The 27,926-nt window shown below is 38.5% G+C and overlaps 1 long non-coding RNA gene across 2 annotated transcripts; it reads left to right on the plus strand.

Annotated features, from left to right (window-relative positions):
• The first annotated feature begins 1,438 nt into the window (after positions 1-1,438).
• LOC116228265 (uncharacterized) lies at positions 1,439-16,214 on the plus strand. Of its 2 annotated transcripts, XR_016465407.1 has the most exons (4): positions 1,446-1,497; positions 4,789-5,250; positions 12,275-12,450; positions 15,684-16,214. It is a non-coding gene; the product is annotated as an uncharacterized LOC116228265 (long non-coding RNA). The 2 variants fall into 2 exon arrangements; XR_004166742.2 differs by lacking the exon at positions 4,789-5,250 and having other exon boundaries at positions 1,439-1,497.
• Positions 16,215-27,926: the final 11,712 nt, after the last annotated feature.

The raw sequence follows: 27,926 nt of genomic DNA on the forward strand, positions 1-27,926 counted from the left end.
GAAGATGCTGAACTTACTTTTCAAAGGAAGTTTTTTTCTGCATTTGAAAGAATCTCTGTTATAAAGGCAATAGATTCCATAAAAAAAGAAGCTGTTCCATGGAGAAATTCTATTTTCTTTTCATTACTGTCACCAATAATTGACTGTAGATAGTAAGATATCCAGTTCAGGTGTTTGTTTCTCCTATCTGACTACAGTTAATGCTGTTTTGTTACCTCCTTTCAATCTAGAAACCATGTCCATCTTCATAAGCAGCATAAATTTGCAGTTTAGTCTAATAGCTTCACACAATAGACTCGAACTACAGAAGTTTTATTGAAACTATTGCAAACTTTGAATCTTAGAGTAACTTCTGCTGTCTTCTATAAGGCAACTTTTCAGTAATGATAACACTGACAATATGTACCACTGGTTCTAATTGTAATCTACTCTGTATTCAGTTGGATGAAAACAAAAAAAATCACCAATTTCCATTGGTGTCACTGCAATACATTAGAGATGATTATTTTTTTTGGAGAGAATGACAAGTCAGTTAGTTTGGTCCCCCATATACGTTTCCTCTGCTTTTTTTCAGCTGTTTATTTTCACTCTCTCATTTATGCTGGTTTAATCTTTGTAGAAATTCATGGTCAACTTCATCAAGGAACTGATCAAGAGTTTTCAATGTCTACATCAGTATAAGTGAATATACTGTTGAAAGGATGAAAAAAACAGATGTAATTTGAACCACTTTTGCTATGCTTGGACAAGGATTTCTTCCATAATAGAGTTCAGATAAGTATTTTCCAAATTTCACTCTCATATTCACACATTTCAATATTAGTTTTATCTGCAAAAAGGTTTAACAACACCATCTTAAGAAAAAAAAAATAAGTAACTTCAAACTCTCAATTTCTGATTTATTCTTTTCTCCTCACCCCACAGAAGGAAATTCTATTTCACAATGTTTCTGTGAAAATTAACATGGAAATTCACTACTTTTGGAATGTCATTCTAAGGAAAATGCCTGTTTTCATGAGCCTATGGATTCTTGATATCTAATCATTTAAATAACCATATCTCCAATTTTACATTCATGCTGGAAGAAATGTCATTTTTGGCCATTCAAGAATGAATAGATAACAGACACAAGAGTTAGAAAAAAACTTGGCACTATTACCCATCTCTCATTCTATTGCAACTACATCTGTTGATACACGAGAAGAAAGCAGTACTGGTTTTAGAAGCCTTTTATTAATAATAATAATTTCTTAATTTATTATTGTATGGTAACTGTTGAGTCACAGCCTAAACCATTGATTGAGCAGCTGGGAAAAAGACCCAGACAAACCTGAAAGCACAGGTGAAGGCAATTCAGCTGTGTGACTAGAAGGGGTGGAGCCAGGTTCCACCTCTCTTAGACCTCATTTAAGGGCTGACTGCCACTATGGGAGGATCTGTGGTTTGAGCTCTCTTCCTTGTGGAATCTTTTCTGGGAGCTTAGATCTTTGGAGATAGGTGAGCACCTTTATTTTTCTTTGAAATGCTATTGTATCTGTGCTGGTCCCTTTGGTGTTTTACTCTTGTATTGCCCTTCTACCCCATTACTCTTTCTGACAGTAATAATTTTTTGTTTATTTTTGGCTTTGCATTTAATAAGTAAGGCTATTCTGATGTTAGAAAGTTATATGACTCTCTACTGGGCTACAGGCCCTATTATGTTATTTAAGTAAAAGCCCAAAGAAATCCAGTAGGTATTTGTCAGAAGAATTTTATACAAAATAGATGTTCTAAACTTCTAAATCTTTGCTTGAAACTTTAGAAGTTTTCTTAGATCTATTCTGCATTTTTTTAAAGGTTTTATCTTTTGCTGTTTTATGCACAGGAAAAGCATGAATATGTGCAGAATTATATGTTCTGGTTTCAGCTGGAACAGAGGTATCTTCTTTCTAGTAGCTGATATTGTGCTGTGCTTTGGATTTAGGGTAAAAACAACGTTCATAACAAATGGCTTTAGCTGTTGCTTTCACTAAGTCAAGGATTCTTCAAGTTCTCATACTGTCCCTCCTGAGAGGAGGCTGGATACCCACAAGAGATGGGGAGAGGACAGTATGGAGGGCAGAAAACTAGACTTGTGAAGAAAAATAATCCTATGATATATGATGTCATACTAAACAACAGAAGTAATTGGAGTTGGCTGGAGGGGCTGCTGCTGCTTGAGGACTGTGTGGGCATCAGCTGAATGGCAGTGTATTCTATGTCCCTTGCTTTTTGTATTATTTCATTGACATTGGTGTGTTTCTTTTCCCATTTTCTTATTTTCTCCTTCTCTAATTTTCTTTCTTTCCCCTTTTCTTTTTCCCATCCTTTTTCTCCACCCCATCTTTTCCTTATTAATCTGTCTTTACCTCTACCCATGAGTTCTTGCAAATTTCAATTTTCTTTCCCATCCTCCTGCAAATGTATGGAGTGAGCAAAGGCCTGTGTTGTGTTAACTTGTCTGCCAGGTTAAACCAAATATTATAGAAACTCAGTTTTTTAATGGAGTAGAGTTTACACTCAAATGTGACAGTCATGTGCCAAGTAAGATCTTAAATGAAGAATGAGAGATGTTGCCCTGGAAATCCCTTTGTAAAGGACTTAACAATTAGTAGTGTAGTTTAATTTGTGATGAACTTCTGTGGCAAAAATGAATATGAAATCTTGTGTAAGAAAAGAAGACAAGATTAAAGGGGGCTGTGTCAACTTTGTACCCATGATGGGACATATAAACAAAAGTACAAGAGCTGAGTCCTAGTTCATGCATTTTTCTAAAGGTGTAGGTAACTTCTGAGATCACATGGGGCATCAGAAGTCAGCAGAAGATGAGGAGAAAAACTTTGGGTTAAATTCTTCCACTATTGATGGTGATCTATGCATCACAGTGATGGGGAAAAAAAATCACTTAAAAAAAACAAAACAGATAATCTGGCTCACTGCCATGAAACAAATGCAATGCAATGGAGACTGAACAAATGAGTCAGACTTCTGACTTCTTTACAAAGGCATATGTGTTGATAAACATTATATAAAGGTGTTTTTCTTTTCCTGAACAATCCTTGAAAATAATTCATAATTATGTTGTATTAAGAAATTTTGTATCATGCTTCTTTCTGATAGTACTTTTACTGTTGCTTCTAGTAAAAGTCTTCCTTTCAAATATCACTGTGGCAGAACAAATGTAGGAGCTAGGGTAAGGTAATACTTTGTTTCAGTAAGCTTGCTGTCTAAGAATGATTTATAATCTAATAATAGGTAGAATGAAAGAGTGACATGAAGTTAATGCTTATAATGATATTAAGCTATAAAATCACATGAGTATGCTTAGATAATTGGTAATGGATCAAATAGATTGTATCAGCCTGAGTGGCAGAGGTAATGAGTTTTAGAAAACAACCTGAACAGTCATGAATGTTTACCATGAGTTTTTTCCTGTATACGAAGTAAGCCACCAAATTAAGTGACTGTAAGGTTGCAGCTCAAGAGATTCTTCTCTACCAGCGATGCAATTGTGTTTACTAGCATAATAGCTAAGTTACTCTTTGTGCTGGTCCTTCAAGTGAAAAAAGTTCACTGTACATATACTATTCAGCACTGGAAAAGAAGGCTGCCTTGATCTGAATCGGGCTGATTTCTCATGTTGCAGCATATCTTTGATCTACAAATTGAAAGAGCATCTGGAGGCTTGAACCTTCAAAAAAGCTAGGCAAGAGAGACATGATGTGTGCATGGAAGTATGTGTTCATAATGTATTTTAACAGCTTGTGAGGGATGACTGTCTAGAAGCTTTCCTGCAGTGAGTTCAAGGAGGGAATCAGAAGTGCAAACATAAGGAAAAACTATGGGTTTAGTGAATAAATCAAAACTGTGTCTAAGGAAGGTGAAATAGGGACTTCACTCATTGTTCAAATTGGTTGGCAGATCTTCAGCTACTTCCTGGGAAACAGGGTCTAAGCATGCACACAGGCTTCTTAGGAGGACAAACAAACCCTGAACGTTGCCCTTTCCTACTTCTTTCTTTGAGCTTTCATTGTTGAACACAGTGGCATAGAGTATCCCTTTGTTCAGTTTAAGTCAGCTGTCCTACTTCTGTTAAATCCCAACTTCTTGCCCACATCCAGCCTAGTTCCTGGAGAGGCAGATATGGTGCTCTGATAACTGTTCAAACACCCTACAGCAGTCACACCAGTTTTTTAGCTAACACAATGGCATTGTTAACACATGGTCTGTGATGGGGTGCCCACAAGTCCACTGGCCCAAGGGGAGGGAAGGAGGAAAGAAAAGAACAAAAAGGGGAGGGGAGGGAAGCACAACAGGAGCAATGAGCAATTACTTTACTAATTATACTTAGGGGAATACAAGTTAACTGGGATTGTAACTGGAAATCTGATAGGTACTAACAATTCTAATAATGAATTTCATCAGAAACTAGGTATATTTGAAATTGTTTTTCAGCAATTCCTTCTTTGCAATCTGAAAACTATGGCATTGAATGTTTGTCAAGCCAACAGAAAATAGACTTTGTGCTATTCCAAGCCGTACAGACACGCTAAAGTCAGTAGTATTATGCTGACTGTGACTAGTCACACACTCAAGAAAAGGTCTTATGCTACATCTTGCCATGTATCTGACCTACATGAATTAAGCAGTTAAAGTTGTGTGTGTGGATAAGCAGACAGTAAAAGCCAAGAAATATGAGCTATATGTGAAAAGTGTTTGTTTCCTTGCAGTGACAACTTGAAATTTTAGTTAAGTTTAATCTTTCTATAGAACTTCAGAGGATGTCTAGAGAGCTTCTTTGGTGAAGAGCTGGGAACAAAATCTTCTGATGTGGAAGAGTCTTAACACAAACATGAATCATGTCCAAGGCCCACGGTTCACACTGTGCAATGCAACTCTTTCCAGGAGTGGCTTTCATCCAGGTTGGCATGTGAAAGAAAAATTTGGCTCTGCTTCAACAGCGCAAAGGCACTGAGGCTTTCAAGTGCTACAGTCTTGAAACATAACTTCCCTTTTGTAGCAGAAATCCTAAGTCACAACTTGAACCAGTGGTTTCTTACTTGTTAGGAAGGCAGGACCAACTCGTGAAAACTCTGGTCACTTGACTTTCTGGAAGGGGTGGAACCAGGATTCACCCCTTTCCAGACTATGTTTAAGGGTTGGCTGTGGTGGCAAGGGCATCTCATCTGAAGATCTCTGCCAACCCCTGAGGACATTACAGGCCTTCTGAAGGTAAGCAGTTTTCTTTTATTTCTATGCCTGCTGCTATTGCATCTAAGCAGATCCTAACTTGCTGTAGCCTCAGACCTTGCTGCTCTGCCATCTTATTACTCTTTCTATTGCATTACACATACAAATACTTGTGCTGGTTATTATCTTCAACTGAAATAAAACATGTTTCAGAAGCATTGCAGTGCTTGAAGAATTTCTAATCAATTTTGAGTCCAATTTACAAGATAAAAATGATTTTCTTTAGTAGGTGAACGTTATTGTGGTGTCTCAACATATAATGCTTCCATTCATAACCAAGAATATAATTTCTAATATCTTTCATTTTGTCTTTAACTTTGTGCAGTGGAGTATGACAAGTCTCTTCATTCTGATATTTCCTATATGGAGCAGTCTCAGTAAGTTGTAGATCTTCAAGTTGCTCTTGGAAACGTTACATTATATATAAAGGTGCAGAAAATATATTCCTGACTTAGTTAAAGATAACAAATGCTTGAAGATATAACTGTGTTAAATGCCAAGGAATCTCCAAGACCTCTTAAAGGGTATAGAAATAAACTATGAAATACCAATCATCAGTAGATGAAGCTGCCAGTGTTGGAGGAAACTGAGAATCTAGCTCTTCAAAATGAGAGAGAGAAACTTGAACAAATACAGTAGCAAAAAATATGAAAAGCCTTGAATCTAAAGAACATCTAAGCAATGTTAGGTCCCATTCAGCATACTAGAGGTGAGCACATCCATGTTGAATATAATCTAGCATGAGTTTGAATTTGGAACTTCTGTGCTCTGGAATGATAACTTTGTCCAAATTATACTAGTGTGGTTATTTATACTTCTTTGGTGGCTTAACACTGATACTCTGAGGATTCTGGTCTGATATTTACTTGACTGCTAAGTGAAAGGAAGGCCACTGAAGAAGATATTAGGTGAAATGTAACAGTAAGACTGGGAAAGATATTAAAAGATTTGTCATAAAGAATAGTGGAAATTAAAAATGGAGGCTTCCACAGAAAGCTTTAGCTAAATTTCATAAATGAAGCAATTGTTTAAAAGCACAAGAAGGAAGTGAATGTAGTGTAAGATCAATGCCTAAAGGTAGACTGAAATTACAGAACACAACTGATATTCCAAGGAAAGAGAAAAACAATTTTAAATGTCAGAATGGAACTTTTTTCCTAAATTTGATTCTGAGTTAATAAACTCAATTAATTATAATTTGAAGTATATATCATTTGTGCATGAATATTACATCTGTATTACCCTGGACTAGTCTCTTTTTGTGTGTGATGGTTTCTACAGTAGGAGTACTTTCACCTTTGCTTTTCTTTTTCCTTTATTTTTGTGATGAGTCTCTGGTAGGTAAACCTAGCAAGAAGTTAAGCACCCATACAGCCACTGCTCACTCCTCTGCCCTCATCTAGTAGGACAGGGAGAGAATAGACTGAGAAGAAAACTTGTCAATCCAGATAAAGAAAACTTGATAGGTTAAGGAGATAAGGAAGGGGGGGGGAAACCCACAAAAATACAAATAAACCAGTGGACAAGAATAAAAACATGACATGAACAGCGTGAAAAATATTACTCCCTGCCTCCCTCTAGCATATGATCTCCATGCAACAGCCACCTTAGACACAAACCCTACTCATTTCTTCTTCTGTTTCATTTTATTGCTGATGATATTATGTGATATGAAATATCCTTCTAGCGAATTTGTGCCAAATCCTCCCAACCTTTTCCTCATTCCCAGCTTACTAGCTGCAGGAAAGAGGGGTGCTGAATGGGAGAAGGAGAAATCATTGATGTGGCAAGGGCTGTTCAAAAATAGCTAAAATACTGGTGTATTACAAATACTATTTTAGTCACAAATTGAAATACATACATGTTACTATGAAGAAAGTTACATTAATGTCAACCAGACCAGTACAGCTTCAGATTAGTGTGTGAATTTCCTGGACAATAGAGTAAGTACCTATTACCTATGTCATCTTCTGTTTCCAGCAAACACAACATATGCTGTTGCTCCTGTAATCTCAAGGAAGATACTTGGCTTTGCTTCAGAAGTGAGGAGTTATGTGTTCAGAGTGTAAGATAATTGTGATTTCATTTTTCAAGATGAGACCAAAGATAAGTCACCGTTAAGGACCTACTTGGAGGTACTCCAGGGTCCAGAACATCAGAAGTTAAGGGGCTCCCAGAATTGGTCAATATTTGAACATTGCTTCTTAGGAATGTTCAAGTCTTGAACATGAAATCTTGAATCCTGCAAAAATGGTAGGAAACCTGCATGGATGAGTGAGGAGTTCATGGATAAATTCAAAGTGAAGAAGAAAGTTATGAAATGTAGAAAAACAGCCTGGCCACTTGGAAAGAGTAGAAGAATACTGTCAGTGTCCTGGAAGGCAACAAGGAAGGTTAAGGCCCACTTAAAATTAAATTTGGTGAGGGAGGTGAAGGATAACAAAACGATGTTTGTCTGTCAACAGCAAAAGGAAGATTAGGGAAAATGTGGCTCTGCTGCTTAATGAGGTGGTTGCCCAAGCTCCACCCCTTCTGGTCACAAGTGAATTGCCTTCACCTGTGTTCTCACAGCTGATAGGGTCCTTTCACCAGATGCTCCATCAGTTGTTCAGGCCATGACTCAACACCTTCACTATGTGAACCAATTGATTGAGCTGGTTGAAGGGTGAGCCTTTCCTAATGTAAAGATCCAATGCACCATGATGCTTGTACAACTAACTGTTCTGATGCAGGTTGACATAATATGATTGGTTGATTAATGGTTGAAGGTTGTGTTCTTTCACGGTCCAGTGCTTGATGATGCTACTGGAGGCATGCTGTTGTTTGTGCAGGTTCATCTTACATTCCATTAGGTCCCACATAGGCCATCACTGAGTGCACTGCTTGATCTCACAGTGACACTGGAATGTTTCAATGATGTTTTATTCGTTCTGGTGATCCTAGAGAGTCAAACTCATGGGGAGTAGTACAAATGTTTCAGGGGTACCAGGAGGGGAAGGTCTGCCCTCCAGAGCAAGATACAGGCTGTATTCCCATCCTGGTACCACAACCTCTGGCTAGAAATGGTTATGCAACTGCAGATATCAGGCACCAAAGGGGAACTCCTGATCTGCTATAGGGACATGATGAGGGTCCCCTTAGCAATGAAGACCAGAGTGTTGGCCACAATGTCAGTAGGCCATGCATAAATTACTAGAAGGACCATCAAGCCTCCCACCTCCAGTAATCTCCCCTGAGGTGCAAGTAGGCCATATCACTTTGGTCCTACCTGCACCTTTCAAGGCCACTTTATTCTATGGGTACCTGGTTCTAGATTCTCAGGTGCAGGGAGCAGATAGTTATTTTCATTGCCAATTTGGGGTCTTAACTGATAATCAGTGCCTGTAATTTGGCTCCTAAGCAAGAAGGCCCGTGTTGTCTGTAGCATTTTCAGGGCATTGGGTCTGCCATCTCCGAGTCTGGGATCTCAACCAGTCTATTAATACTAGTTTTCATCCTGGTGTTAATGGCAGAGTATAATCTTAAGGGCAGGATGCAAGGTAATGGACCAGAAATTTCTAAGTTGGTGTCCATTAACCATGACACCTTCTGTCCTATAACCTTAAAATCCAGGCTGGTATACTTTCTCCAGGCTTCTGTCAAAACTGTTGAACTAAATCCATTAATTCAGTTGCTGTATAGGGATAAGCTGTTACATGCAAATGAGCTTGGGCAGGGTGCCATTGACCAGGGAGCACCCCTGCTGGTCTATCTTGTATTTTTTTTTTTGTTGTTTTCTGAGTTGTTATAGGGCAGATCTAGAAGGGATCCATCTTAAATGGAGCTTTGAGATTCAACATGGAAGCTTTGTTTTCTGAATCATCCAGGTCCATTGATTTAGGAGTCTGGGTATCTTCTAATGTAGATAATGTTCTGTTTTATTGGGAAAGTCAAACTTGATTTCTTTCCTGTTAATGTGCCAAATTGTTGTTCTAATTTCTCAGTACAATCTCATAGTAGTTAATACTCATTTTCTGAAGTATTGTTTTATATTTTTGTTTGATTTAAAGCATTTAATAATAGCCATGCCATGGTAGATGCAGCTAAATAGAATTCTTATGTAATTAAGATCTTTATCTAATCCTTGAAAATAATCTGCCATGCAGGATGGAGAGGAAATAATTCCAGTAGCCCCCAGGGGACCCCATTTCTCAACTGTAACCACAAGTTCATAGTAGGATGATCCCAGAAATCCTGGGATATGTCCAGTGACCCTCTTATCTAGAGGGATAGTGTTCTCCCCCTTGACACATTTTAAAAATATACCGAAGAAAGGATATTTTAGTATTTTTTAGTTTAGCTGGCTTGCCAAATGTTACAATCGAAAGATTAATGTGGTGGAAGGACAATACAAGAATGCAAAAGCAAAGGGACCAGCACAGATAGGATGATATTTCACAGTAAAAGTAAGTGTTCACCTATCTTTAAAGATCTAGGCTTGCAGGAAATACTCCACAAGGGAGGGATCTCCAACCAGAGATCTTTTCCCAGTGATGGTTAGCCCTTAAATAGGGTCTAAGAGAGGTGGAGCCAGGCTCCACCCCTTCCAGTCACACAGGTAAGTTGCCTTCATCTGTGCTCCAGGTCTGCATCTATATATAACCAATTAAGGGCACTGACAGATATATCTGCCTGGTACCTATGTGTTCCAGGGGGAATAACTAATTTAACAGAGAACTGTATGCTTAGACTGGTTTTCTTCTCAGTGCTTTATGTGTGTCATGGCCAACCCTTTATGTGGAAGAAGCTTTCCCTGTGACCAGGGAAGGTTGAGTGGCAGGGAATATGGAAAGGTTCAGGAAAATCTCAGATGGGTGGGGACCCCTGATGCCACAGGATTTCACTCTTGAACACCTGTGGGATCTCAAGAAACTAAGTGAACATTTGAGTCAGGGATGGTGCGGCTTAGGTAGATCTGAGGAGATACGACTTATTTGGGGTTGACTCATGCTTACTGAACTCTATGTAATACTATTCTGGAGAGAGAGTGAGTTTCCAAGCTGAGGTTCAAATCAAAGGGGGAAGTCTCCAAGTCAAAACCTACTGATCACAGGAAGCACTAGTATCAATGTCAGTTTCCCTGTGGAAGGCCAGAAATGGGAGCAGGTGCTCTCATGTCTAGACTGAAAAGAAGTGAAGGAAGTAGAGGAAGATCCAGGTGAGGAGCCATACCCAAAACTGCTGTCATTGAAAAAACTAAGACACGGAGAGGAGAGTGAGGAGGAGGAAGTTGCTGTTGCCACTACTTGTTGACCCTTGAAGATGACTCAAATCCAAGGCTCAAAAAAGGGGTTTATATGGCACTCATACAAAACTATTTTCACCTGGTTGCTTTGGTGTTGGGGCAATGGGGCCAGTAACATGTTCCTTGATGGTAATGAAGCTCACCAACTGGGAAATATTGCCAGAGACTCAGCTATTGATAGAGGAATTAGTAGATGTCTGGATGGAGTTGCCATCCTCTGGGTTGGCAACACTCTAACGAGTGTTATTAGCCATGAAGGAAAGACATCCCTTCAGAGACTATCTGGAGCCTGAGATGAAAAAGTGGAATACTGTTGAAAAAGGTATCCAGTATTTGAGAGAAACATCTGTGGTGGAGTTATTGTATGATCCCATGTTTATTCCTAACAATCCACATCAAGACCATGATCCTGAGAGAGTTAGGAGTACACCTGATATATGGCAGAACTCACATGAGCAGCACCAGAAGGGTATACCAGTACACTAGAAGTAACATTTGATAGATACGAGGAACAACAGAGAAGGCCCCCAGTTTAACTGATTTTTACACTTCAAAACTCTGAACAAAAATTACCTCCATTTCAGCCATCTCAAAAGTAACCAAGACTAGATAAAGTGGATAAGATAATTGATTAAAATGGAGAAGAAACAGGATGGAATGCTGGAGGAATTGTCTCTATTGATTAATTGTGATGAACCTGTGGCAGCATCAGAAACACTTGATGAAGACCAAGATGATCATAAGAGTCTACTGGAGGAGATGATCAAACTGATTAAAACCTCAGCTATCAAAGGCAAATATCTTCCTGTTTGAGCAAATGAGTAGTAAATCTATGTCGTATGCTGCCTTGGGGAGTTACTTATGTGAACATGGAGAAGACATGAAGTGGTATTGGAAAAAAAAAAACCTCACTCCTGCACTACGAGCAAAATTAAATCACTCCAGTTACTATAGGAAACCAATAGAGGGGCCCTCCCTCAGTCAGGGGTGGGGGAGGAGGTATAATACAGTGCATTGGACTGTGTGGATTCAATTGCCTGGCATGTCAGACCAATAGGAAATATAAGGTACTGGTGGGCATTGGTGTGCAGTGCACTCTGCCCTTGAGTAACAAAGGGACAGAATTGATTCATATTTGTGGAATGGCGCTCAAGAATCCTCTGTGCTAGAGGCAGACAGAAGCCTCACTGGTAAAGACTGGCAAAAGCACCCTATGGCAACTGGCCCAGGGGCTCAGTGCATATGTGGTATAGACAGCCTCAGAAGGGGGCATTTCAAGGATCCCAAGGGGTATTGGTGGGCTTTTGGAATATCTGCTGTCGACACAGATGATACTAAGCAGCTGTCTGTCTTGCCTGGCCTGTCAGAAGATCTGTCTGTTGTGGGATTGCTACAAGTAAGTAAAATAAGAACTGTCATGCTTCTTAGGTTAGATACAATGGAAATACTTAAAATAATAATTAAAAAAAAAAAAATAAAGTATTGATAGATTGATTTGCAGTTTGCCTAGATACTTTGGTTAAAGATTGCTTAATTTTTCCTGGGGGTCTACTATCGTGCAAATAAGAGGTCACTAGATGTGTGTGTACATTTTTTTCTTCTCAAAGTCCATGCTTCAAATAGAGAAGAAATAACAGAAGCTGTTTGGATTCTCTGCTGCTTTAAAAGTGTGTGTATGGGAACTTCTGAATCATGGCCTGAACCTCTGATTAATCACCACAGGCAAGCACTGAGTCAGCTGCAGGAGCACAGGTGAAGGTAATTCAGCTGTGTGACCAGAAGGGGTAGAGCCTGGGTGCACTTCTCCTAGACCCCTTTTAAGGGCTGACTGCCACTGAGAAAGGATTTCTTCCTGGAGATGGCTCTCTTTGGAGTTTTCCGGAGAACCCAGGACACAGGTGAGCACTTTCATTTATTTTTGATTATCCCTTTCCATAGTGATAATCTTCCTAGCTCTACGCTCTGCAAATACCAGCCTAACCATTCTGTATATTTGCTGATGATATAATGTAGAAACAGGATCAGTCCTTATTAGATGTGACACTTTGTGCTCCATGTGTATGCAAGTAACTGTGTACATCTACTGCAATACACATTAGTGATCTGCTCATTAACATGTTCTTAACTCTTTTTTTTACTGATTTATTAATGCTGGTGTCTGAAATCTTAAGGCTCTTTGACCAACATGAAATTTTAGTTCAAGCGGTTGGATCATAGCAGATAAAATAATTCATTTACTGTGAATGTTGGTATTCAAAGAACATTAAATCCATAAATTAAATGAACAGGCCAAAATATACTCATAGATAGACTTCCTATACTGTTTTCCTGGTCTGCAGGTTTACAGTGTAACAGTAAATTATATTGGTGTATTAGGAGTGAGATTAAAAAAAAAACAAAACCACCACACCTCAATAATTTAGAAAGAAATCATAGTGAAAATAATACAAATGTCTTTCTAATGAGGTGGAGGGAGAGAAGCCTTTTTGAGTGTCTCTGTGAATTAGGGGAGAGAGTATTTCCTAGCTTATTGCATGCTGAGCTGACTTCTATTCCTGTCACTGCCCTGCTGGGTAAATTGCCTGCTTGCTTTTTTTGTTCTGTGTCTTCATGTCCCAGTCTATTATATGAAGTTATGATATTTTTCCAGCAACATCATAAATCTCTAAATAATAGTAGTAGCATCTCACCAAACACAACTTACTTGACCACCAAATCCTAAGAGAGATTCCCAAAGAATGGGAGGAAAAGAAAAAAGTATGGCAAAAATGAACAGGTGAACTTCAGATGAATTTCAGTCATTAGTTCTTGTCAAACACCATATCATTCTCTCTTTCTTTAGCAGATCAGGGATTTTTGCTTTTCAACTCTTGGTTTTGTGCTGGTAACAGAGCTAAGGTGCTTGTTTTAATAACTTTTTTTGAAGAAAATCAGAGCTTACCATTTATCTAAAGTGATTCTTTCTCTGTAGGGATACTTTCAGTTGAAATTACTTCAAGCTAGTTTGAACAAGACCCAGTACCTCAGGCAGAACATAAAATATAGATGTTCCATGTGTGCATTGTTATTAATATGAAATGTCCTCTACTTCTACCTAATACAGAGTAACATTTAATTACAGCTTCATAAGCAGGAGATGTAATTTAGTGAATACGAAAAATCATGCCTGGCCAGGTATGAGACAGAATTAGTAAGAAAAACACTAGCTTTTGTTCCAGTCCATGAAAGCTCAGGCAACTAGAAATAGCAAGTATTAAAGAGTTCCCCTGGGAATTTAGACTTCATCAAAATTACTGAAGCAAAACACCCCAATGTGAAGGGAATAAATGCAAGCATCTTATCTCCTCCATTTGTATTCCCACACCAGCTAAATATCAAACTTGAATAAACTGCATATATTATAGGTATAGGCAACAGTGCTGCATGTGGCTACTTATTTTTTTTTGCTCAGCTTAACCTAAGAATGTCTTTCCTGTTTTTGATTAAGGAACACAAGAAAAATTGCAGTTTTAAACTGCTTTGAGTAGCTTCTTTGTAAACATCAGAACACTGAGATGCAAATCTAAATCAGTTCCTGAATTAGCAAGTTCTGTGATCATGACAGCTTGAATGTAAAACCCTCATACCTTTTGAAGTATTAGACACCAAGATGTGTATTTGGAAAGCAGTTTACAGGACATGTATGCAACTAGTTGTATACTATGTTTATCTTAATCAGATAGTAAAAGTTGGACAAGAGGTGATAAGAGCAGTTGTCAACAGTTTATTGGCTGGTTTGACCCAGTTCTGTGACTAGCGGGGTGGAGGGATTTTTGCAAAATCTGCACCTCTGGAAAAGGGAAATGGGACCTCAAAATAATTAATAACAGTAGCAATGATCTGAGGAGAAACAAACTAATTTACTAAATATGGTATTAAAATGCAAGATGACACACTATAATAAAATATAATTAGAATTGAAGCTAATCAAATACAATGAGAGTGTCTGAAAGGTGGGTAGGTCTCACCGTAATGCTGAGGTGAGATGCACAGTCCAGTTGAGCAGTAAGGAGGAGAGCCTGATGAAGAAGAGCACATCAGGTGACCTTGCCAGGGGTTATATCTACTCTCTGACCACAAAGTCCCTTGGGGTATGTAGTTCTCCTCTTCCAGACAGGTGCCCAGAACTGGAGCATTAACACTTTAACTCCCAGTGCACTAAATGATTTTATGATGTGAAATACTGATAACCAAAAATCATAAGACCATGACAGCTATTGATGCTGAGTTTTCTCTGGCAAAGCTTGTCCTTCATTGCAGCACTTAGTACTAATGTTTTTTATATATACTACTACTTCAAAACTTTGTTGTCAATAGCAACTTCTATTCTAAGGAACATTTGTTTGCAGCTTAAACTCTGTGACTTCAAATAGTATTGAAGATGCCATTTGCACTGAAAGGAGGAAGAAAATGTTTATTGCTGCTTCTTATTTTTCTGAGTTATGCTGGAAGAACTACTTTTGACTGCACTACAACACAGTTGGCTAGACTATAACTCAATTGACCAGACTGTACACAACTGTCTAGACAAAGCAAAAGCCAACACAAATTGTCATTTCAGTTTCTAACTCATTGCCTCTACTTTTCTCTTCCACGGTCTGTGTAACAAAGGTTTATTCCTGAGCTTCTAGAAAAAGGCAACTTGTGAATTACAGATCTCAAAAATGAAAATGCCCAGCAAAATATATTAAAAAATAAAAAAAATCAAAACCCACCATGACTAATGCGAAAACTCTTTTAAGGTCCTGTGTGGATGGTGGCTTTAGCACTAATACTAAGTTAGTGATGAATGCTATTGTATTGCTTTTGCTGTTTCTCTTAGGAAGGGAATGATAAACTGTACACTGTGAACAATGCATTGCAGAACTTCTACGAGTACAGAGACAACTATCTAAACCAAAGAACCTGCTACTCTCAAGCAACATGCAGGAATCCTTATTTTTCAAAGTGATTAAAGATTTTTATTGTTCAAGTCTGGTGATTTGGATAGGGAAGTCACATTTTCATGCCTGCAAGGTCAGAGAGTATTATCTGAAGCCGGATCTGCTCACAAGTAGTAATTGTTTGAATCCAGACTATGTTGTTTCTGCAGGTATCCCAGGAAGTTTCTTGCACAAGACCTCTTGGGCTGCATAGCCTATTACTTTTAAAGGACCTAGATCTGCCTGAATTCTTCCTCACAGACAAGATCAACATTCAAATCACCTAGTGGATTTAATGTTATGGACCTTGGAAAATCAGAATTATGTCAGCATTTGTAGTGGGGTCCTGGAGTCAACTATTCTGAGGCACGTTGCTGCTGATGGAATATGTGAAACTCAAGATTTCAAAGGGTAAATCTGCTATGGAAAGAAGTTACATAAGAGATACACTGTTAGTTTCCTTTTCCCTGTGAGAGGCTTCAGATTTCTTCCTTAGTAAACGGTTAAATAAATTTATCCACATGTCCATTATCATACACTCGACTCAGTAACATGAATCCCTTCACATGTGTTTGGTTATGTTTACTTTGTATCTACTCATAAAGATCCTACAATAAACTGCAGGCGTACTTTGGGGTTTAATTTAGGATTTTCTCTCCTCTTTGTAGATTTTAAGTGATTTTGGTTTTGTCCTTTGAGGTGGAAAGGTGTCAGAATAAGTATAGATAGCAAAAGCGTATGGAATTCAGGACACAGGGTAATAATGAGTGATGATAATCTGATAGCAGATTGACACTTCCTCCCAGCTTGATGTCATCTGTAAACTTACTGAGAGTATGCTCAATCCCCTCATCCAGATTATCAAAAAACATAATAAACAGGGCTGGCCCCAGTACTGAATCATGAGGAACACCATCGGTGGCAAGTGGCCAGATGGATTTAACTCCATTCACCACCAGGACAGCCACATGTTTGCATGGGTGCTCAGTCTGGGTTGCCACAATCTTTTTGGGTACAGCTTTTGGTAGGATGGAGACCATGACTGGTCTAGATTCACTGAGAAGATGAAGAGTTATGGTGAGGTGGCTTCTCCAGTGGGGAGAAGGACAGTTCTCTCTCTACTCACCCTGCCTGCATGAACTGCTGCACAAGTTGCCATGCCGCGCCCCACTGATGCATCACATTCTTCTTGCCCGTCCTGTTTGCCACTGGGCTCTCTAGCTGCTGCCCACACTGTGTCAGATTCTCCTCTCTTCAATGGCTCTGCTCCATCATGGGGGTTGGGATAGGGGAGGGTGATGGATCTGGAGTCTGTTCCAGAGCTTAACAACCCTTTCTGTAAAGAAGTTTTTCTTGACATCCATCCTAAACTTTTCCTGGAGCAACTTGAGGTCCTTTCCCCTCATCCTGTCACCAGTGAGAAGAGACCAACCCTGCTCTCACTGTAATCACATTTCAGATATTGGAAGAGAGCAATAAGGTCTCCCCTCAGGCTCCTTTTCCCCAGACTAAATAGCTCCATTTCCTTCAGTCTCTCCTCATAGGACACATTCTCCAACCCCTTCACTAGCCTCTTTCCCTTTTTTGGGCCTGCTCCAGCACCTCAGTGTCCTTTCTGTACTGAGGTGCCCAAAACTGAACACAGTACTTCAAGTGAGGCCTCACCACTGCCAAGTACAGAGGCAGGATGAGTTCCCTCATCCTGCTCACCACTCCATTCCTGATCCAAGGCAGGATGCCATTGGCCTTCTTGGCCACCTGGGCACACTGCTGGCTCATATTTAGCTGACTGTCCATCAGTACACCAAGGTCCCTTTCCATCAGGTAGTTTTCAGGCCACTCCTCCCCAAGCGTGTAGGGTTGCCTGGGATTGTTGAGTTCAAAATGCAAGACTCAACACTTGACCCTCTTGAAACTCATCCAGTTTGTCTTGGCCCTTCTTTCCAGTCTATCCAGGTCCCTCTGAAGTGCCTTTTTTCCTTCCAGCAGATAAACATTCCCTTAGAACTTGGTGTTGTCTTCCTTACCACCGTTTGAGTAAGTGTTTTCTTTAACAGGTACTATTGATATTTAGTATCTCCACTCATTTCCATGTGTCTTTCTGTAAAATATTAAGACCGGAAATACGTATCTGACTGAGCACTTGTATCATCCTATTGATATGTTAGAGAAAAGAGATGAGTATGTAATCTTATGCTAAAGAACTTTCATAACAGCATTTTCCTCATCAGTAAATGACACGAAACATGCATCTGACTATCTGATACATAAGAAAAATTCAAGGTTGCTATTAATTTTACAGGACAATCTTTCCAATTTCTCCCTTCTTATATTTTCTATATTCGGTTCTCTGTTTTAGCATTAGATACAAAAGCTGATGGTTAAATAATATTAATCTGAACCTGTTGTCTATAAGAATGGAGGAAGCATAAGACACCTTGACTATGTCTTGTTGATATTAAGTGATATTAAATGATAATTAAGATATTAACACAAGTTAATGCTTGTGTGCGTATGTATGTATGTTACATAGTAATTACATAATATATTATTATAGGAATATGTGCATCTGTCTGTATTTAGGAGACATTAAATTAGTATTTTTCTCTCACCCTGTCCTTGGCCCACCTTAATATGTGTGATACTGTTTGAAAATTAATCCCTTGCATGTAGAAATGTTTGTTTGGATTGTTCTTGAGTTATACAGGATCTTGTTCAATGCCTTTGCTACTATTCAGAAGCTATTTGTTATTGTGATGTTGTAGGTAGCTGTGATTTGTTCTGTGCAGATACATTTTCTTTATTTTGTAGTTACGCCAGCAAAATTAACTTTCAAACAATAGGCACAGAGACAATGATTTTAGGGGCAGAATGAGGAGACAATAATTTCCAGATATATCTATCTCACTTTCCCTGATGGATGTCTTGTTACATATAACCATACAATATTTTCATCACAATGACTCTTGTGCAGAGTTTACAGTGTGTATTTAAACTTAATGGATTTTAGTTCACTCTTGAAAGAAGAGTAGGGCAACCTTACTTCCTTTAGACAAGATATAAGCAGCAACCGTGTAATTGCAGAGCAGGTCTAAAAATAGTTTCCTGGCAGTACAGTACAAAACAATGAAATATAAAAGCAAGATACTCAGCTTCATACTGCAGCTAGCTGCTCACTGGAGCTTTTCTCAACTTTAATTCAATTGCAAAAGAACTAACACATAGCTAGCTACATAATTTTTTCTATTACATATGTTAACTGTGCTCCATGGAGTTGTACCTGCCCAAACTCATTCAGATTATATGAGGTAGGTGACAAGGTGCCACAGCACAAAAGAAAATCTGTTGCAGTAACAATAATTGATACTAGGAGCAATTTCAGCAAGTACAACTAAATCTCTTTTTTTCCCCAAGGGTGTGGGAGATGGGGGAGAAAATAGAGTCATAGAGAGTACAACTAGGAGACAAATAAAGAATTGTGCCTATTTCTGAAGAATTTCAATTTTCATTGGTGGACATCCCCGAAATCTTTCAGCTGAGATCCATCATTTTGGGACAGAGGGTGAATGGTGTCCTGGGGATATACTGTTTGTGAATCTCAGGAGTCAATTGGATTGTTACATTCTCTAACTATTCCTGTTAATTTAAACAAGAATGAAAGCTGGCTTTCACTTTGGCTGGTTGAAAATAAAGAAACATCATATTGAAATGCATCTGTCTTGTACAGCATGGTGTTGTGCCAATTTCCAAGCATATTTTGATGAGTGAAGTCTCTTCAGTAGTTCTCACTGGTCTACAGGCAGTATGTTGTTCTTGAGGATGTGCACTGATGAGTAGTTATGTTGACCTGAAAACCCAATATTAATTTCCACTTTTTAAAAAGTTCTGTGATCACAACAGTATTGTCTACTAACAATAAAAGCAAATGCTACCCATAAAGGGCATTCCAACAACAATCCTCATGCTATAACCATAGAAGTTGTATATCTGCATCAAGACCATGAAGAATTTGTTTTTCTGTTGTTCTTCAGGTGTTACATAAACCTAGTTGCTGCCAGATACACTCATTTATTATTCACTATTTTGGATTATAGATATTCAGTCTGTGCTGCTAACCACTCATGCACACTAAAACATGCACTAATAAAAGCTTTCCTCTCAGCTCTATTGTAAATATCTGGATATTTGTGACAAACATATTTCATTTATTTTTGTGTTAAGAACAATGACACTTCTCCTCTCCAGAAATGAAATTTATAGGTAAAGAAATGTGAATAATTCTAAAGGTAGATTTTTATACAAAAATCTGGATGTTGGGGCTGTTGTTATTTGTTATTACTCTTGAACTGTTTATTGTTATGTGGAATGGGACTGCTTTTATATTTTATTGCCAAAGGAAGAGATCTGCTGATGGACAACTTGCAATAAACTATACCTATTCCAATGGTGTTGGATATGGCATCTTCAGATGCTAATGTTTGTGAGTTCTTTCTCCACCCCTCTCCAGTGAGATGCAGCTCCTCAGTGGATATGAATAGCCTAAATCTGAAATGAAATCATTGCCTTTATGGTAAAAAATTGGGTGAGTCAAGTCATGGGAATTTATAGAGTACACTGAAAGACCATGTACATTCCAAACAGAGGCAGAAGAGTAAATTCTGGTCAAAGCTAACTACAGCTCTGAAGATGGAATGCTCTCTTGGGGACTTGGGGGCTTTCCTCCTTAAGAGTTTTATTGAGAATGAGTAAATAACTTCCAGTGGACTTACTATTATTTAACATCAGATTGATCTAAATTTGTATGGCCTGTTAAACAATATATTTTAAAACCCCCAAGCTATGACATTTATTAGGACAACAAAAAGGAAGATGGAGTGGTGCATGACTTTATTTTGTGCATAAATAGAAATAAATCTCTGTCACATTACAGAATTACATTTTAGAAAAAGTTGCAGTACTGATTTTCAAAGACCTATGTCACAAGGATCATGAAGGATACTGAGAATCATTGTGTTTTCCTAATGGCTTCTACCAAAATTGAGAGATCTTAGTGTCATGTGTGCGGGCAAAATAATTAGCCAGCCTTTCATACATACAAGCATCAGTGTGATATTTTGATTTCTTAACTCCACTTACTTTTAACTTGGATATTGATAGCATATTAATGACCATTACTCTCTTTAAATCCAGAGTTCATTCCTCCCGCTGGCTGCTATATGTAGGTAGTTTCAAAATTAATACCTCTTATTTATTTCCGTAGAAGCTACAGAGAATGCAATAGCACGATTTGTAGGAGCAAATTATCACCTACAAAGCACTCTTTTTCAACATAGTCACAAATATTAGTTATGCATATTTGAGAGTGATGAACAAGAACCTGCATACCATGCTCAAAAAAATCTGAACCAGCAGAGAAGTTGCCACTGCTGACGTGAACCATGCACGAAATAACTGTTAATATTCACTGTTTGGCCTCTATAAATGCTCAACAAGTGTCATGAGTTTCAGTGTGTGCAAGTTTGTCCTCATGGAGGAATTCAGTGCCACAGCTTTTGTTCGTATGCCCTTTCATGTCAGATATCATTTCGTTAGACTGGCGCCCTGTTGCCATCTGTTGCGTAGCGACAAAATGTGATGGAATATTGTTGGGAAGATTCAGCCTTTACTGTCATGACACCAACATCCATGTCTGATATTCTGACATTGTGGGTCAACATAATAAAATAGCAGCCTGTGCATACAATGTAATCTCTTTCAATTTTTGTTATCATTAAATTAGTAGCAAAAAATAGTTTTCTTTACTGAAATTTTCTCTCCATTATTTTAAAAACATGTGCTAGTTTATTCTTAGGGATTTGATGTGTCACACTGGTATCATAAATTAGACACTGAGAATAAATTGTGGAAGAAGGCTGATAGAAGCGTTGTTAGTACCTCCAGAAGAAACCATACTAGCTATCTCGGAAACATTTTCCCGAAGTAATACTCCATTGTCAGTGTTACAGGTTTTTTTGTTGTTGTTGTTGTTTTATGCTTGTAGGTTTGATTGATGTAGAAAAGTAAATAAAGTAAAAAATAACATAGTATTGATTGAGTCATGAGGAAAATCAGGATGATATCAGTGCTCTAAGAGGATTAATAGTTATCTCTGGTTAAGGGAAAGGTAATACTATGAAATTTCTTGCTAAAGGAAAAATAATACTGTGAAATTTTGCCCCAGATTACATAAATGACCTTTTTAATCTTTGATGTCTTTAGAAAATAAGAAATTACTGCTCTGAAAATTTTAAAGAATATTTGAAGAACAATAGTTAGATATGATTTGCTTTGGATTGTATTTATCATTTTGTTTTTCTGTTGGAAAAAAGCAGATTTTTATCAATTGGAACCTCACTGCAGGTTGTATTGCATTGTATTTTAAGTGTGTATAGGGAGTGGAATGGGTTGGTTCTCTGGTTGAACCACAGATGTTGTAGCAACTACAGTACCTGCTTCATTGTCATGAAATCCAGAGACCTCTTTCCCTTTAGGGTGCTGAAGGGTGTCGAACAGGGTTCTGTAGACAAGGGTGAGTTCCTAGCAGTATGCAGTGATCTACATCTCTCTAGAACTGCCAGAGCAATAAGCATACCTTTTCAAATATTTTACCATCTTTTCAAGAGGAGACAAGGTAAAGAGTGAAGCTATTAAAGGTTTCCAAGGTATAGTTCCCAAACTACAGAGGTCTGAGACATAAAAAAAAAAAAAAAAAAAAAAAAAAACCACAACAAACCAAATTAACTTCCCAACCAATGTTACACTGTACACACAAATGATAACCTTAATCCAGCTGCTGAAAATGGTAAGCAGTACCAGAAGGATCATATATAGCAAGTGAGGTATTAAAAAATATTGTTCCATGAAAAAACTGACAGATCTCCAAGAACAGGAAAAATAGCATTGTGACCATCAATTATTAAACTACTGTAACACTTATAACTACTTTCTTCAACAGGAGATCTTTTATCTCAACACTTCGAGCCTCATGTTGGTCACCAAAAAGGACTGTTGTAGTTTTACCTTGCAAGTAGCTAAGCACCACATAGCTGTTTGCTCACTTCTCCCACCATGGGATGAGGGAGAGAACTGGAAAGAAAAGAGAACCCACGGGTTATCTAACTACTTACTAAAACAGAAAAAGAAAATAGAAACAAAAATACAGTAACTCTCTATATATGCAGGCTGCTGTGAAAGTAATGCCTCCTATGCATTTCCATGGAAACTACAACAGATATAAGGAGTACAGTAACGCTATTTGATAGAGTAAATTCTCAGTTACAAAACATTATTTTTCAGCATAATCACTACCATTATCTACGTGTATTCACCAGTGATGAACAACAGCCTTGTTGTGGCACTTATAAAAATCTTCATGGCCATCCAGAATGTGGTTTGTTTTTCATGTTGCTGTTGCTACAGCTGAAACACATCACCTTACTGCACTCGCACCCACTGTTTGATTTCCATAAACATTCAGCAAGTGTCAGTGGGTGCAGGTTTTTTTTTTCCACATGGAGGAATTCAATTGCAGACCTTTGCTTCGTATGCACTTCCATGTCAGATGTCGCTTTGTCAGTCTGCTCCTCTACTGGCCCTTCTGCTCCTCTAAAGGCAACTCAGCTTGACAACTAAAGCTATTCTCCAAAGGGCATTTCTAACTAGAATCACAGAATCACAGAATCACTAAGGTTGGAAAAGACCTATAAGATCACCCAGTCCAACCATCCACCTGTCACCAATGGTTCTCTCTAAACCATATCCCTCAACACAACATCCAAACGTTCCTTGAACACCTCCAGGGTCGGTGACTCCACCACCTCCCTGGGCAGCCCATTCCAGTGCCTGACCACCCTTTCAGAGAAGTAGTATTTCCTAACATCCAGTCTGAATCTTCCGTAGCACAGCTTGAAACAATTCCCTCTAGTCCTATCACCAGTTATTGATGGACTGATAACTCGTGATAGATACTATCCGGAATTGCTTGAACATCCTCTAGTAAGAACAGAATTAGGACACAAATAAAGCTCAAAAATCTGTGTAATGGAACAGACTTTTATAGAATTTCCAGGCTAATTGTTATGCATGATTATTTGGCATTTAACTAACCTGTGGTAGGAAATACTAGTGCTAGTTCTGTCTCAGCTTTAGGTGTTAATTGCTGCAATCAGGCAATGTGTGTGACATCCTGTGCCCCATGAGAATGGAGTAGTACACAATGTCTCTGTAGAACCTGTTGCAGTTCCAGGACAGCTGGATGCTTTTATAACAGATTGAGAACAGATAGCAACTCTGCATTTTGCAGGTCACTTCTTCTACTTGCAACAGAACTACATAGGTCACTTGAATGGGGCAAAACACTAAAGGTCAAGCTGCAAAGTATTGTGAATTTGAGTAATTTCAGTATTGAGAAACAGGGTTGTACCTTTTATTCAACACACACACACAGGCATACACTTAGATAACCCTAGTAAGTGGCACACAGAAACTTGCTAAGCAAATGCTATATGAACCCTAGTAAGCTAAAACAGAAGCTCCCTTAAGCAAGTGTAATATTACTTACCAATCCTTGAGAGATGGACAAAGCACTGAGTAGAAGAAGGAACATGTCAGTGATAGATTCAATAAGTAGTGTCAGCAGGGCATCCCCATCTTCAAAGTGCACTTTTCCTCTCGAACCCACTAACTACAGCCTCCCTCCATGGTCTACAGGCTTTTCTCCAGTTGCACGCTGCATTCACATGGCCAGCACGTGATGTAGAGCCCAAGTGGAACACCTGCCTACAAGCAAACTCAATCATCTTCAAAACAAGATAGCTGGCAAGGTCACCACCCTATCAACAACAGAGCTGATTCAGAACCACCTAGTCCCCACCCTGTATTGCTGCAGGGCTTAGTCCATCCCAAATTTCCAGAAATATCATTTATCCTTGTTGAATTTTCCTGCAGTTCTTGCTGGCCCATTTTTCCAACCTGTCTTTCTCACTCTTGAATTTCTGCATTGTCTCCAAGTACACTGACAATTCAGATCACTTTGGAATAATTTACAATAAGAAGGCTCTCCATCTCTTCCAGGTAATCAGTAGAGATAATAAATTAGTGTAGACCTTGTCATATCCTGCCTGTACGAGGAAGGAAGGGGTGACTAGATTAATGAATACCCCTTGTTAGATTAAGATAAAATGTTACACAGAGGTCTGCACACAAACATCAGTTTTAATGAGAATCTATATACTATAATTACTCCACAATATTGACACACAATTGTCCCCAAAATATTAGCACTTTTATACTTTGGCTAAACTATAGGAACCAAAATAAGCCTCGTAACTACTTAACAACTTTACACCTTAACAACTGTACCAGTGATACGGCTTCTAGGAAGCCAAAATAAGCCTTGAAATTACTTTATTTTATTGGAGGAAAAAGAATGAAGAAGGGAAAACAAAACAAAACAAAACCAGAGAAAGAACAAGTCAGAAATGTGGACAGGAAACAGAAGTCCTGTTTTGAGGAGTTCCAGTATTGGCCCACAGCACTGGAAAAGGGTTGGGGAAGGATGATAATGCTAGTCTGGGTGCGCTACAGTCTCAAAACAGAGAGGAGAAAACAATTACCACTGAGAGGAAGATGAAATAAAAGACAACTTCCTCTCAGTCACCTCATCTGTGTTTGCAGATGCACAGTCCCAAGGTCATAAACAAATAAGTTCACAATAATTAGTTTGTCAAAAATAAGTTTGTAGCCAAAACTTTCCTATAAGAAGGGTAAGCCCATTAGAGGATGGAACAACCTACTTGCTTATATCAGCTATTAACTGGTTGTCATGGTGATGGCCTTGTGCTGCAAGGTTTTGAGGTGCAACAAGCTTGCTCCAGAAAGTCAGAAGGTGCTTTCTGTCGATCCTTTACAGACCACTGTGCTACTCTGTTTGCAACCAGCCTCCAGGTGGAGTACAAGCCATTTGCCACTACTATTTTAAATTGGTTATCATTCACTTAGTCATCAATCTGGATGATAGTACTGTAATTTTTTCTTAAGGATGTAGTGAGAGACTGTGTGGAAAGTCTTGCTATTGTTATCTATTTAAATGACATTCATTCTCCTCCCCTCATGTGCAAATCTAGTCATTTCATCATAGAAGACAATCACATTTTTTGTGCTTCATTCATCTGTGTTTGCTGATTATTCCTGTTTTTTTTTTTAATTCATCTGCACAAAAATGTATTTCAAAATGTTCACTCATTGATTTTGTCAGCATTGCCAAAATGAGGATATAAGAATAGAATTGTTGCTATAATTCTTAATCCAAGTCTCTGCTAAAAATATTATTATTAAATTTGTTTGGCACCTTAAGGTCTAGTTTCAAAGATGTCAAAACCGGAACAGTACCTCAAGGAACCACAGATCTGTATCAAGATTCATATCTCAGTAAGATTTCATAAATCCAGACCTCATATCCTGTGACAATATTTTCCTTTTCACATGAGAGTAGAACACGTATTCCAAGGTTTGAAAATAACTGGTTTATCTTCTAGATTCCTGCGTCTGAATTGATAAGAAAGTTTTTAATATTGGATCAGAAAATCTTCCTTTTTTTTTTTTTTTTTTTTTTTTTTTGTAGTAAGGAGGAGACTGCAAAGACTGCCATTGTTGTTACATGACTAGGAAAATGTGGGTTGTAGAAAATCTGGAGTGCTACTGTGTCTTGGCTCATCCACATTCTGCCACCCTCTGCTTGCTCAGTACCGTGGCAAAGATGAAGGAGTGATGTGGGAGATGTATGGCTTGATTTTAAAATGACTTTCAGCAAGAGTTGCATATAGACTGACTTGCTAAATCGAACAGAAAAAAACACCTTCCCTTGTAAGAGGGCTGTAGAGATAATGAAAAGCATGCTGCCATTCAGCTGCTGGAAAACAGCATTCTAGCTCAAATAACACTTTCTTTTGAAGTATTTAAAAGACTTTATATAGAATTTGTTTAAAATCTTGTTTCTTTCCATGAAGAAATTGGAGCATTAATATATAAGAAGAAATAGTAAATGCATATTTTATTTATCAGAGAATGCATTTATTTTGGCCTTCTTTTTTTTATTATATGTTTTTTATTAGATTATTAGTATGGATGTTGTCTCTTCTCTCAGGTATCCAGTGATGAGAGAACAGCCTCAAGTTGCAACAAGGGAGATTCAGATTGGATATTAAGAAAAATTTCTATGTCAAAAGAGTGGCCAAAAATTGGAATAGGCTGCCCAGGTAGGTAGTGGAGTCACTGTCCCTGGAGGTGTTGAAGAAACATGTAGATTTGACACTTAGTGACACTGTTTAGTGGTCATCTTCGAGATGGGTTGCCCATTTGAGTAGATGATCTTAAAAGTCTTTTCCAACCTTAATGATTATATGATTCTATGTGTCTGTGAAACAAAAGAGACACTCAAACAGAACCATGAAGTTGTAGGCCTGTTCAACCTATAATGTCATGTACATTGCTCTCCTCATATTTTCTAGATCCAGTTGAAACTAAATTGTTGCTGCTATTAAAATCAAACAGGAATAGTGTGGAAGCTTAACCTGCTGATTTCCTCTACAGTGAAAGTCTAGTGAGATCCTAATGTAATGCTCTCCACATAAGGAAAATCTTTTTTGTTAGTTTGTTTTAGAAATACATATTGTACCTGATCTTAAGGTATCACTACTGTCATATACTAAGGATGTCCTCAGGAACTGTTTGCAAGATTGTAATCAGAGAATGGTGGCCAATGGCTCAATGTCACTGGCAAGTGGTGTCCTTCAGGGGCCAGTACTGAGACTGATGCTGTTTAATATCTTCACCAATGACACTGATAGAGAGTTAAAAGGATAGAGCACATCTCTGCTGAAAAGGACACGTGGATACTGGTGGATGCAGCTGGATACGAGCCAGAAATGTGCCCTTGTAGCCCAGAAAGCCAACCACATCCTCAGCTCCATCAAAAGAAGCATGGCCAGCAGGTTGAGGGAGGTAATCTCTCCCTTCTACTCTGCACCAGTGAGAACCTCACCTGGAATACTGTGTCCAGATGTGGAGATAAAGGATGTGAAGTACAGGAGAAGCACTGAACTCTGAAGCACATCCAGAGAAGGGCCACAAAAACGATCCAAGAATGGAACAAGGACAGGCTGAGGGAGCTGAGGCTGTTCAGCCTGGAGAAGAGAAGGCTCTGGGGAGACCTGGCAGCAGCCTTCCAGAACCTGATGGGAGAGCTATAAGAAAGGATAGACTCTTCAGCAGAATCTATTGTGACAGGAGAAGAGGAAATGGTTTCAGACTAAAAAAGGAGACGTTTAGATTGGATATAATGAAGAAGATTTTTACAATAATGATAGAGAAGCACT

The sequence above is a fragment of the Phasianus colchicus genome, chromosome 3, assembly GCF_987193195.1.
Source record: "Phasianus colchicus chromosome 3, bPhaCol1.hap1.1, whole genome shotgun sequence".
Lineage (NCBI taxonomy): Eukaryota > Metazoa > Chordata > Aves > Galliformes > Phasianidae > Phasianus > Phasianus colchicus.